General features: G+C 39.8%; 1 protein-coding gene across 1 annotated transcript in view; it reads left to right on the top strand.

The window, feature by feature from the left end:
- The window catches only part of CNGB3 (cyclic nucleotide gated channel subunit beta 3), a 173,739-nt gene that overhangs the window by 123,137 nt on the left and 37,010 nt on the right, over nucleotides 1-13,592 (top strand). The window lies entirely within an intron of this gene.

Below are 13,592 nucleotides of genomic sequence, written 5' to 3'. Positions count from 1 at the left end.
ATATAATTAAACTCTACAGTTCTATGTCTTTGTTAATATGCGCATTATCTCCTGTTTATGAATGTGCCTTGGCGACACATGCCAAATCAGGCCCAGATTAGCTCTGGATTGGCCTGACAATCACAAAATCGTGCCTAATCATTTTTCCGTTTACAAATGCTTTGGGTTTAGACATCAAAGATGGCCAAATTTAAATTTAGAAGGTTTTCATTTTCAGGAAAAAAAAAAAGCATTACTTTTTTTAAACTCTTGAATATTTTTAATTTTACTAGCATCTTCTTTATGCATTGTGTTATATGTAAATTTTATCACCTAAGATTTAATTCTGTGCACGGCGTTCACTGATTCATCTCTTCAGTTAATTCATTTGACAAATATTTATTAAGTTTTTTTTTTTTTTTTTACTATGTTCTATGCCTTGTTCTAGCCACTGGAAATACAATAGTTGAGAAAAAATACTCGCACAGATGGAACTTAAATTCCAGAAGAGGGGAACAAAAAATAAACATATAGCATGTGCGAAGGTGAGAGGGTCCTGAACACAATCAAGCAGGTTAAGAAGAAATGAGAGATTCCTAGGTGGCATAAACAGTTTGTGTTCAACGCTAACCTAAAGTTTGGCAGCTTGAACCCACCTAGCAGTATCACAGAAGATAGGCCTAGCTGTTAAAATCATAGCCAAGAAAACCCTATGGAGCAGTTCTACTCTGTAACACATGGGGTTGCCATGAGTGGAATCAACTCAATGGCAACTAACAGCACCAGGAATGAGGGATGATACTGATCATGAAAGGCTGCTGTGATGTAGCACATTTGAGCAGAAGACTCAAGGAAGTGAGAGAGTGAGCCATGCAGACCGGAGGCAGGAGAGAGTATTCCAGGAGGATGGACCAGCTGAAGCCCTGAACTGGGGAGCACACTGCAAAGAGGCCAAAGTGCCTACAGAAGATACAGGGTGAGGGAAGACAAGAGTAGTCAGAAAAGAGTCAGAAAAGGGTGGCTGAGGGGAGGGGACAATTTAATGTAGGTCCTTGAAGGTTCCTTGAAGGCTATGGTTGTCCTATGAGACACAAAGCCACTGAGGATTTGAGCAGAAGGTAACATAGTAGAAATCAGTTTGAAAAGGATCCTTCTTCTTGCTGCATGGAGAATAGATGTTAGGAAGCCAGTGTGAGGCCAAATGGGAGTTATCCTAACAGCCTGGGGAGGAGAAGGTGATGACTGGACCCGGATAGTTGCAATAAAATCATTGAGAGGTAGCCAAATGTTGGATGTATGCAAAGAAAAAGCCCACAGTTTTTCCTGTTTAATTGTGTAAATAGGAGAAAAAAAGGAGTCAAAGATGACTCAAGAATTTAGGCCTGTGCAACAAGAAGAACAAAGATACCATTTGCAGGATGGGAAATTTCAGGATATGTGCATATTGAGGGGGGTAGAAAACAAATTTTTGGTTTTGGATGCATTAAAAAAAACCAAACCCAATGCCATTGAGTCGATTCCGACTCATAGCGGCCCTATAGGACAGAGTAGAACTGCCCCATAGAGTTTCCAAGGAGCTCCTGGCAGATTCAAACTGCCGACCATTTGGTTAAGCAGCCATAGCACTTAACCACTACGCCACCAGGGTTTCCCTTGGATGCATTAGTTGGAGGTAAATTATAGACTCCAGGTGGAAATGTGATGTAGGCGGTTTGAATTATAAAATCTGAGTTCAGGGGAGAGGCCCCAGCTAGAGATATAAATTTGTATTAGCATTTTGATGAATTTTAAATCATGGGACTGAATGTAATCTCCTAGGATGTAAGTATAAAGTAAAAAAAAAAAGAAGATATAATTCAAGCAGAAATACATGCCTTGAAAATACATCATCAATACCTTCAGGAACAAGATAAAGAAGCAGAAGCTGGGTAATGGAATGGTTAGATAAAATCACCCCCAATGTTAGGTTAGCCAGTAACACCATGGGATAATAAAGTTTGGTGAGCATCCTTAGACTGTTTCCCTTGATCATGTCCTGTTCTACATTTCCATCAAGATTTTGATGAAGACATAAAAGGTGTGATTTTCAAACTGGCAGATGATACAAAGCGGAAAAGAATAGTTAATGTGTTAGATTACAAAATTTAAAATTAGCTCTCAATACCTTGAACCAATGAGTACAACCAACAAAACTAATTTCGACAAGCATTAAAGTTCTGAACTTCAGTACAAAATTAAAATATTACGAATACTAAAAGAACACTAATTCATTTTATAATAATCTTATTTTTTCAGACCTGAGAATTTTAGTTGACTTCAAACTCCGTATACGTCAACAGTTATATATGAAAAAGTTGCTCTAAATTTTAACACAGTATTGGTTTCCTTGATTATTTAAACTACATTGGGGTTAACAAATCAAATTGCAAATAACCAGTTTTAAGAAGGACCTCAACAAATTAGAGTATCTTCCAGCCCAGAGAATGAGGTAGGGTTGAGTAGTGGACCAAAGAGCTAGTAAAAGGATGATTTTACAAGATTATTCCATGATGATAGAAATCAGATCAATGATTGTTTCAGGTGGGTAATGGGGATGGGGATATTTACTGAGAAGAGGCATCAAGAAATTTTGTGGAGTGACATCCAAGCCAACTGGCATAATAAAATCTATTAAGAAAACATTCTACATCCCACTTTGGAAAGTGGTGTCAGGGGTCTTAAACACTATTAAGCAGCCATCTAAGATGCATCAATTGGTCTCAACCTGCCTAAATCAAAAGAGAATGAAGAACACCAAAGACTCAAGGTAATTATGAGCCCAAGAGACAGAAAGGGCCACATAAACCAGACACTACATCAGCCTGAGACCAGAAGAACTAGATGGTACCCGGCTACAACAGGTAACTGCCCTGCCAGGAAACACAACAGAGAACCCCTGAGGGAGCAGGAGAACAGTGGGATGCAGACCCCAAATTCCTGTAAAAAGACCAGACTTAATGGTCTGACTGAGACTAGAGGGACCCCAGAGGTCATGGTCCCCAGGCCTTCTGTTAGCCCAAGACAGGAACCATTCCCAAAGCCAGCTTTTCAGACAGGGATTGGACTGACTATGGAATAGAAAATGATACTGGTGAAGAGTGAGCTTCTTGGATCAAGTAGACACATGAGACTATGTGGGGAGCTCCTCTCTGGAGACGAGATGAGAGGACAGAGGGGGGCAGAAGCTAGACGAATGGACACGAAAATAGAGAGTGGAGGGAAGGAGTGTGCTGTCTCATTAGAGGGAGAGCAACTAGGAGTATATAGCAAGGTGTATATAAGTTTTTGTATGAGAGACTGACTTGGTTTGTAAACTTTCACTTAAAGCACAATAAAAATTTTTTTAAAAAAAAAAGAACCTGGGGCAATAAAAACATTTTGTGTCTTGCTAGGGAAGTTGCACAAGTGTGTGTATTTTTCACCATCATCGTCTCTCAATTTGTTGTACTATGGTGGCTGGATTGTTGCTGTGTTGCTGGAAGCTATACCCCCAGTATTTCAAATGCCATTAGGGGCACCCATGGTGGGCAGGTTTCAGCAGAGCTTCCGAGATTAAGACAGACTAGGAAGAAAGGCCTAGTGATCTACTTCTGAAAATTAGCCAATAAAAACTCTATGAATTACAATAGAATATTGTCTAATATAGTACTGGAAGATGAGCCCCTGGGTTGGAAGGTACTCAAAACACGCAGTGGCCGTAACAATGGACTTGAGCATACCAACTGTCCTGAAGATGGTGTGGGACTGGGCACATTCTGTTGTACATGGGTCACCATGAATGGGTACTGATTTAGGCCACTAACAACAGTTTCAGCTCAATTTTCAATTTCTAACGGGAGTTCTCTCAAAATGAAAGTTCCTAGTGAAGTAGAAACATGGACTGTGTATAAGCAGAGACTTATGGCCTGTCAGGAAGACTTCAAAAGGGATGCCTACATTGGTTAACAGATTCACCTAGATAAATGGTTTTCAAACTACAGCTTACAATCCATTGGAGGATCAGGAATTCAATTAAGTGGGTCCCAATTAGCATAGAAAATAAAAAATATCAGTTTTCCTCACAAGTAAGGGCACATGTTATCTTATGAAATTTCTGTTTCTGTTGTTTATTTTTAAATACACATACATATATATCTATGTGTGTACTGGGCACAATGTAAATGTATGTCTCACTGTAGATTATGGCCAGAAATACGAAAACCACTAGGTTAAATTATCCAACAGCGTTTAAAATGTTATAAAACTCTTCAAAATTGATAAACAGTTTACTTGAGAGTGAGTGAAAATTAGAACTTTTCTAAAGAAATTAAAAATGCTTTAAGTTAGAAACCAATGACCTTTATGAAATTATCTCTGATTTGGGAAGTTACCAGTTTTCAGCCTCATAGTTTTTTTTTCTTTGCTTTTATGTATATTTTTGGAAGTCTATAAAATTAGCAACATCTGATTGAAAAAAAAAGGTTAAATCCTCACATCTTGCTAACATTGTATATAAACTTAGATTCATTCTTTGCTGACATTTCCATTAAAGATGTAGTGCCTTCCAGAAAGAACCCATTTCCATTTATATTTCCATTAAATGAAAAAGTTATTTTTCTTCTAAAGCCAAGTAAAGGAGAAAGTAAGTAGGTAAGGAATCTTTCAAAAATTATTTTCGTGGATACAATCTTGGCAGTTTATACAAATTTGTGATTTCTTTGGGGAGGAAATAGGCTAAATGGTGATATTACACCTTTATTTCATAAATTAAACTCAATTGATCTCGTTTTGCTTCTGCATCGAGCTCACTGAGAGCTGCCTATGTGTCCAGGGAAGCTAGGTCGGAATGTGCAAAGGAGGTAACATTTGAGGTATGTGTGCCTAGAAGGATGCTTAGGGGTTGCTTGGGGTTAAATATTATCCCCTCAAAAGAGATGTTGAAGTCCTAACAAACAGTACCTGTGAATGTGACCTTATTTGGAAATCAGGTCTTTGAAGATGTCATCAGTTAACACGAGGTTATACCAGAGTAGGGTGGGCCACAGTCCGATATAGCTGGTGTTGTCATTAAAAGAGGGGAAGAGACACAGACACATATGTGGAAGGAAGACAGCCTTGTAAAGACAGAGGCATCGACTGGAGTTAAGCTGCCACAAGCTGAGGAATGCCCACGGTCACCAGAAACTGGTGAAACAAGGGATGATCTACCCCTAGAGCTTTCAGAGAGAACATGGCCCTGTCATCACACTGAATTCAGATTTCTGGCCTCCAGAACTGTGAGAATTAATTTTGGTTGTTTTAAGCCACCCAGTTTGTGGTGCTTTGTTACGGCAGCCCTAGGAAACAAATCCAGGCGTCTACAAAGTGAATAGGGGGAGACGCCTGGGCAGAGGCTCACAAGTGTGGAAAAGCATCACCTGATCACAGAAAGGAGATCCTTCGGGACCAGAGCATGAGGATAGTGACCAAAGATGAATCTGAAAATAGAGCAGTTGCCGTCGAGTTGATTCCAACCACAACCACCTCGTGCATGCAGAGCAGAACTGGGCTCATGGAATTTTCAAAGTTGTGACCTTTCCAAAGCAGATCACCAAGTCTTTCTTCTAAGGCACCTCTGGGTGGATGTGAGCCTCCAACTCTTTAGTTAGCAGCCAAATGCGTTAACCATTTGCACCACCCAGGGATTCCAAGAGATGAATCTAGAAAGGTCAGTTAAAGCTGTGGAGTGTGGGCCCAGTGCTATAGGCAAAGAAAGCTGTGAAATGAGGGAACTGACAAGGTTGATTTGAGTTTTCACAAAGACAAAAATAGTGCTGTGCTGGTAAGCACACAGACGGGGATGTCAACGTCCAGGGATACGGATAAAGGTGATTGTCAGTTGTTGAAAATCTCTGTATCTTTTGTGTGTGGCAAAGTATATATATAACACAAAATTTGCTATTTTCACCGTTTTTAAGTGGATAATTCAGTGACATTAATTACATTCACTGTGTTGCGCAGCCATCACCACTATCTATTTCTACAAGGGAAACTTCCGTATCTTGAATTCTCCCTCAACATGAGTCTCCCATATCTTTGAATGTCAGACAGGCAAGAAAGAGGAGAGAGAGAGAGAAGGAAACAAATCTGGCACAAAGATCGGCAGTTGGCAGGCATGCTTTATATCTTTCGAACACATAGAATTAGAGAAAAGAAAAGGTCCTTGAAAATCATTGAACTTACAAATACCTATTTTAGGGTGCTTTATGGAATCTTAGGTTTATACTCTGGGCCTTTAATCAAAAATTTCAGAAGGATGTTTCTCTATTTCATAAATTTGAAAACAGTTACAGATCTAGTGTTTTGTTTGCAACACAGCACCGGAGAATCATTCTAAAGCAAACGATCTTGCTTCCGTTATTCAAAAGACATGTTTGCTGCTTTAACTTTGTATTACACCCAAGTTAAAAGCCTCAGAACGCACGTGTGTGCTGACATTTCTTTCCTTTTAGCCTTGTAAAATGTGTTTGCAAATTACTGGAATGGCGAGTATCATAACGCTTTAGCAAAAGTAACATAAGTAATGCTGGAGTATGGTAAATTATGGTGAGGGCAATGTCACAGGAAGGCTGTCCATAATGCCCGTCATCCTTCAGTCCCGGTAACACTGTCACCGCACACCTTGGTGCACTCGTTTCTTAGGTGGTATCCAGACACTGTCAAGGCTGAATCCAATATCATTAAGTCAAAGGTAAGAATTTTTTTTAAGAAACCAAGTTCTTGACGGCCCCACATTTTAAAAGTGGTACATGAGTCTTCACAAAAGTAATACCAGCTGCTGTGTATTGTGTTTAGTATGTACCATGCTTACTTACTGCTTCACATAAAAAAAAAACCCAAACCCAGTGCCGTCGAGTCATTCCAACTCATAGCGACCCTATAGGACAGAATAGAACTGCCCCATAGAGTTTCCAGAGAGCGCTTGGCAGATCTGAACTGCGGACCCTTTGGTTAGCAGCCATAGCACTTAACCATTATGCCACCAGGGTTTCATATACCTTCCCTTATTTAATTCTCAAATAATTCTTTGACAAAAAGTTGTGTTTCTATCCCCATTTTAATGACAGGGCAAACTACTTACCTGATTAGCTCATAGAGCTCTGAGCAACGGCGTGGGGTTTGAGCACAGGTGTTTCCTACCACAGTCCATGAAGGTAGCAACTGTATGATGGTACCTTCCGGTGTCCCACCAACCCTATCTGGATAAGTGATAAGAAGATGAGGAACCAGAAGTCTCATTAGAATCAAAAGACAATGCAAGCTCCTGACCATTATTCTTTGGTGATTTTCACAGATTTAGACTTGGCACATCAAGCAGTTTCAAACCCAAATGAAAAGCAAACCTGTTGCCCTTGAGTCCATTCCGCCTTATAGTGACCCCATAGGACAGAGTAGAACTGCTCCACAGGGTTTCCAAGGAGCGGCTGATGGATTTGAAATGCCAGCCTTTTAGCTAGTAGCCAAGCTCTTAACCATTGTGCCACCAGGGCTCCGTTTCAAACCCAGAAGCCTAAACTCACGCAGAGACACTTTTCTGCCCTCCTAAGATCCTGTATCTTGTGATTTCCCCCCTCTCTTTTTTTTTTTTTTTCTTGATCAAAGCAGGTAGACTCAGGGCTGTGAATTATCACCAAAACTTTGCTTCCATCAATTGTGGCTAATTACCAAAATTTACTTCTGCAACATAAGGCAATCAGAGTTTTGAAATACCTTAGAGATGAAAAGTCACACTTTTTTTTTTTTTTCCCCCACAAAAATGGCTCTCCCTCCTGGACATTTCTCGTTGCTCCAGACCCAAGCTAAAGCATTAAGCTAATAAGGAGTGATTAATTTCTATGGGATTTGGCCATTTCCCCACTTTTTGATGATTTATTATTGTGATTTTGATTTTTAAATATATTTTATCAAATTAAATGCTAGAGAAATCACATTTTGCCTTTGCTGGAAACAGAAAATTTGATAAAAGTTCTGCCACGCCACCTAGTGACCAGCATTAAAATCGCATTCTTTAGAAGCTGAAAAAAGAGCACACAGCTCAACCCAGAGATACCAAAATGGAATCATAGGCACCACCGGTCTGTCAAGGAAGGCCAAATGATGTATTTTGCTCATGATATTTGTTGCTGTGTAAAAGTGAATAACCCAGCCCAAACAGGACACCTTAATGGGATTTGTGACTCACTGTAATTATGTAGCAAATAGAGCTTGGAAATGCTATGACTTCAGCGGAGGGAAAGATGAGGAGGAAGAGTTTTGCCTTTGACTGATAGACTGGGCCAGAACTTATGGGGATGTCAAAATGATTTGTACCACTCACACATGGACCCCCTAGCAACGACTCCCTGTTCGGATATACCATCACACATTTATGTCCAGAAGCCTGAGATCAGAGAGCTACAGGAAAACTCATTACATTTCATTTTACTTATGTTATTTTTATCCTGGTGGTATCCTTAATAAAGTATTGTTGCTAGGCTTTTTAAGGCATTCTTAACAGCAAGCTCATGACCTAGATGAACTGCATTCGACTAAAAAATCCTGAGCAGTTACTCTGTCTAAAGCAGGTGTTGTACCCATACAGTCCCTGCTCTGCAGGGCCTCCCAGTAGGGTGGGGAAACTAAATAAATAATATCTTTGTTTGTTGTGTGATGATAAACTGATTCAAAACATGTAAAGTCCTTAAAACGGTGTCTGGCACATAGGAACTTACATGGTTATTATTACCATTACTATTAACTGAAAAATAAAACTTACACCATCACAAGGAAGTTTTCCCACAAGTAATACCAGGTGCTTTTATGTGGCCCTGCTGGATCATAGGGAGATGGACTAGACTTAGCCTCAGGGTTCTATCCAACTCATGACTTGCCACTTTTACTGTGTGATACCGAAGCTCCTGGAAAAATAGAATTATTGTCAGTTCTTGAAAAAAGCTTGATGAAAATGACTTTTTACTAGTGTTTGCAAATAGAGTATAGGATTGGGGCCAATATTAAGTAGAACTCAATACTGATAAGTTATGACATCATAATGTCTTGCAAATTATGAGTCATATTTGACTTTTCTGCTCTTAACAGCTGTCAGGCCTGACTTTGCCTCGATGGCATATAGACAACCAGATTCAAAATTCCCAGCCCTAGACATATCACCCATCGCTTGCTCATTTAATGCGAATGGAGTTTAAAATGGGGCAAAGCATTTCCTTTATAATCAGAAATAAGACTGAGCTGGAAAAAGCCCCGAAGACTATTGTTTATACTTGAGGGTGACTTCAATTCACGGTGAGGTATAAATTGCTGATAATGTCTTACGTTCTGTTTGGAAGAAAGCACAAATGAGCTTGGAAATGGAGAAGTCCTGCTGGATTGAACGGGTAGGAATTCCAAAGGTAAATTTTACCACCTTCACAAATTTGTTCAGCACTTTCCATGATGAAAGAACTTCCTGTATATAGAAACTACCATGTAACCTATAGGTTGGTCAGAGCAGCACGTTGACAGGGAGCTGCCAGAAATTCAAGCTGGATTCAGAAGAGGACGTGGAACAATGAGATGAGGGAACAGAGGCTCAAGAAGTCTTATCGACTTTCCCTAGGGTCAGACATGCAAGTAGGTGTCAGAGGAAAAGTATCACTAGAATGTGTGTGTTTTTATCTACATTCTGAGCAACCTGAGGGCACGATGTGGCATTAGGCACTTCTGCGTCCCCAGCGTTGAAAGCAGAGAATACCAAAAAGATGTTTACATGCCTTTTATTGACTATAAAAGGCATTCGACTGTGTGGATCATAACAAATTAGGGATAACATTGCAAAGGATGGGAATTCCAGAACAGTTAAGTGTGCTCATGAGGAAACTGTACATAGATCAAGAAGCAGTCGTTCAAACACAAGGGAATACTGCATGGTTTGTCAAGAAAGCTGTGTGTCAGGGTTATGCACTTTCACCATACTCATTCAGTCTGTATTCTGACCAGAAAATCCAAGAAGCTACACTATATGGAGCAGAATATGGCATCAGGCTTGGAGGAAAACTCATTAACAACCTGCAATACGCAGACGACACAACTTTGCTTGCTGAAAGTTAAGAGGACTTGAAGCACTTACTGACGAAGATCAAAGACCACAGCCTTTACTATGGATTACACCTCAATATAAAGAAAATGAAAATCCTCACAACTGGACCAATAAGTAACATCATGATAAAAGCAGAAAAGATTGAAGTTGTCAAGGATTTAATTTTACTTGAATCCACAAGAAATCAAACGACGTATTGCATTAGGCAAATCTGCTCCAAAAAACCTCTTTAAATGAAGAACACCAAAGACACAAGGTAAATATGAGCTCAAGAGACAGAAAAGGCCACATAAACTATAGATTCCATCAGTCTGAGACTGGAAGAACTAGATATGGCCCGGCTACCACCAGTCACTGCCCTGACAGGGAACATAACAGAAAATCCCTGATGGGGCAAGAAAACAGTGGGACGCAGACCTCAAGTTCTCATAAAAAGACCAGACTTAATGGTCTAACTGAGACTAGAGGGACTCTTGAGGTCATGGTCTCCGAACCCTCTGTTAGCCCAAGACTGGAACCATTCCCAAAGCCAACTCTTCAAACAGGGATTGGGCTCAACTATAAGACAGAAAAAGATACTGATGAGGAGTGAGCTTCTTGGCTCAAGTAGACACATGAGACTATGTGGGCAACTCCTGTCTGGAGGCGAGATGAGGGGGACAGGAGCTGGTTGAATGGACACCGGGCATATAGAGTGGAGAGGAGGAGTATGCTGTCTTATTAAGGGGAGAGCGGCTAGGAGTACATAGCAAGGTGGGTATAAGTTTTGTCTGAGAGGCTGACTTGATTTGTAAACTTTCACTTAAAGCACAATAAATAATTAAAAAGAAGAAGAAGAAGACTTGTGTTGTTACCAGAAAAAAAAAAAAAAAAACCTCTTTAAAGTATTAAAAAGCAAAGGTGTCACTTTAAGGACTAAGGTGTGCCCTACCCAAGTCATGGTGTTTTCAATAGCCTCATATGCATATGAGGGCTGAACAATGAATAAGGAAGACAGAAGAAGAACTGATGCCTTTGAATTATGGTGTTGGCAAAGAATATTAAATATACCAGGGACTGCCAGAAGAACGAACAAATCTGTCTTGGAAGAAGTACAGCCACAATGCTCCTTAGAAGCAAGGATGGATTGTTATCAGGAGGGACCAGTACCTGGAGAAGGACATCATGCTTAGTAGAGTAGAGAGTCATGGAAAAAGAGGAAGCCCCTCAACAGGATGGATTGACACAGTGGCTGCAACAATGGCCTCAAGCATAGCAGTAATTTTGAGGATGATACAGGACAGAGAAGTGTTTCATTGTGTTGTATATAGGGTTGCTATGAGTTGAAACCCACTTGACATCACCTAACAACAACCTATAAGTTATGTCTGGAATGAAAAGAGAATTTCTTCCAACACCGCTCAATGCCCCAGAACCCTTACTCAATTCTGAAACAAGGTTTTTATACAGCACTGAATTTTGCATTGTTGAAAATAGGATTATATCTAAGATCTTCATTCCATACACCAGCCCATATTTATTCAGTGCCTGCCACGCCTCAGGTTTTGGTGCAACACTGGGATTGTAGGAGTGACTAATGCACACATCTTACCCTCAAGCTGCTCAGAGTGTAGATAAAAGCACACACATTCTGGTAAGAGTTTTCCTCTGACATCTACTTGCATGTGTGACCCTAGGGAAAGGCAATGGACTTCTTGAGCCTCTGTTCCCACATCTAAAAATGAGAGTGATGACGGCCAATGCCAGGCATCACAGGAAGGTTGAAAGGATTAAATGGGCAAATATGAGAACACAGAAAAATTTAACACAAATGTGGTGTATTATTATAACGTTAACGTTGATGCTTATGCAGATAAAACTCACTTTATGAAAAAGGGACCTTTAGGAAACAATGGCTGCGCTCTGACTTCCTGTAAATCAGAAAATTTCCTAATGGCATCTATGAAGGAAGTGGAGCTGACTTACAAACAAAAAAAGCTAGCCCCAGGATGTAATTCTTTTTAACCATGCAATAATGTAGCAAAGTGCATCTCAAGAAAAGAATCATTTTCTAGGGAAAAAAAAAAAAGATAATAGGACTCAAAACACATCATAAAATATAACATCAGAATATACACTTCATTTCACTAGGCCTAAATCCAGAGAAGGAACTGCTTCAAAGCCACAGCTACCCCAAGCCCAGTGGCACCTTTGCATAAAGCAATTTTTAAGGGACAGAATCACTTAATTGGTAAATTTTAAATGGTAAATTTTTGCTATGTTCAGTTTGTGTGATTTGATCCAAGTTCTAGCCCAGTATGTAAATAAAAAATCACATTTAGAGTGGTTCAAATGTGAAAGTCTAAGCTAAAAGTTATGGATACAAGTGCCTGTGTTCATTCCTACCATCAACAGGGCTAATTGTTGACCTATTTTAGAGTTTATCTCTTAGTTTGCTCTGGCATTTTCTATTCATTCCATTTCTCTATTAATACTTTCTACCAATAAGTTCACCTAAAGGATAGAAGTTGTTGATGTTGTTCTTTTAGGTGCCGTCAATTCGGTTCCGACTCATACCAACCACATGTACAACAGAACGAAACACTGCCCGCTCCTTCTTGAGCCCATTGTTGCAGCCACTGTGTCAGTCCATCTTGTTGACGGTTTTCCTCTTTTTCACTCTTTACTTTACCAAGCATGATGTCCTTCTCCAGGACTGGTCCTTCTGGATAACATGTCCAAAGTCTGTGAGACTAAATCTCACCTCGTTGTTTCTAAGGAGTATTCTGGCTGTGCTTCTTCCAAGACAGATTTGTTTGTTCTTCTGGCAGTCTATGGTATATTCAATATTCTCCACCAACACCATAATTCAAAAGCAGCAGTTCTTCTTCAGTCTTCCTTATTCATTGTTCAGCTTTCACATGCATATGAAATAAATGAAAATACCATGGCTTGAGTCAGGTGCCTGCTATCCACAAAGTGACATCTTTACTTTCAACACTTTAAAGAGGTCTTTTACAGATTTACCCAATGAAATAAGTCATTTGATTTCTTGACTGCCACTTCCATGGTCATTGATTGTGGGTCCATGTAAAACAAAATCTTTGACAACATCAATCTTTTCTCCCTTTATCATGATGTTGCTTATTGGTCCAATTGTGACAATTTTTGTTTTCTTTTTGTTGAGGTGTAGTCCACAATGACGGCTGTATGTAGTCTTTGATCTTCATCAGTAAGTGTTTCAAGTCCTTTTCACTTCCAGCAAGCAGGGTTGTGTTGTCTGCATATTTCAGATTGTTAATGAATCTTCCTCCAATCCTGATGCTGAGTTCTTCATATAGTACAGCTTCTCAGATTATTTGCTCAGCATACAGATTGAATAAGTATGGTGAAAGGATGCCACCCTGATGCATACCTTTCCTGATTTTAAACCATGCAGTTCCCCTTGTTCTGTTAGAACAACTGCTTCTTGGTATATGTACAGGTTCCTCATGAGCACAAT

This window comes from Loxodonta africana, chromosome 14, assembly GCF_030014295.1.
Source record: "Loxodonta africana isolate mLoxAfr1 chromosome 14, mLoxAfr1.hap2, whole genome shotgun sequence".
Classification (NCBI taxonomy): Eukaryota; Metazoa; Chordata; class Mammalia; order Proboscidea; family Elephantidae; genus Loxodonta; species Loxodonta africana.
This window is presented reverse-complemented; position numbering and strand designations above follow the sequence as displayed.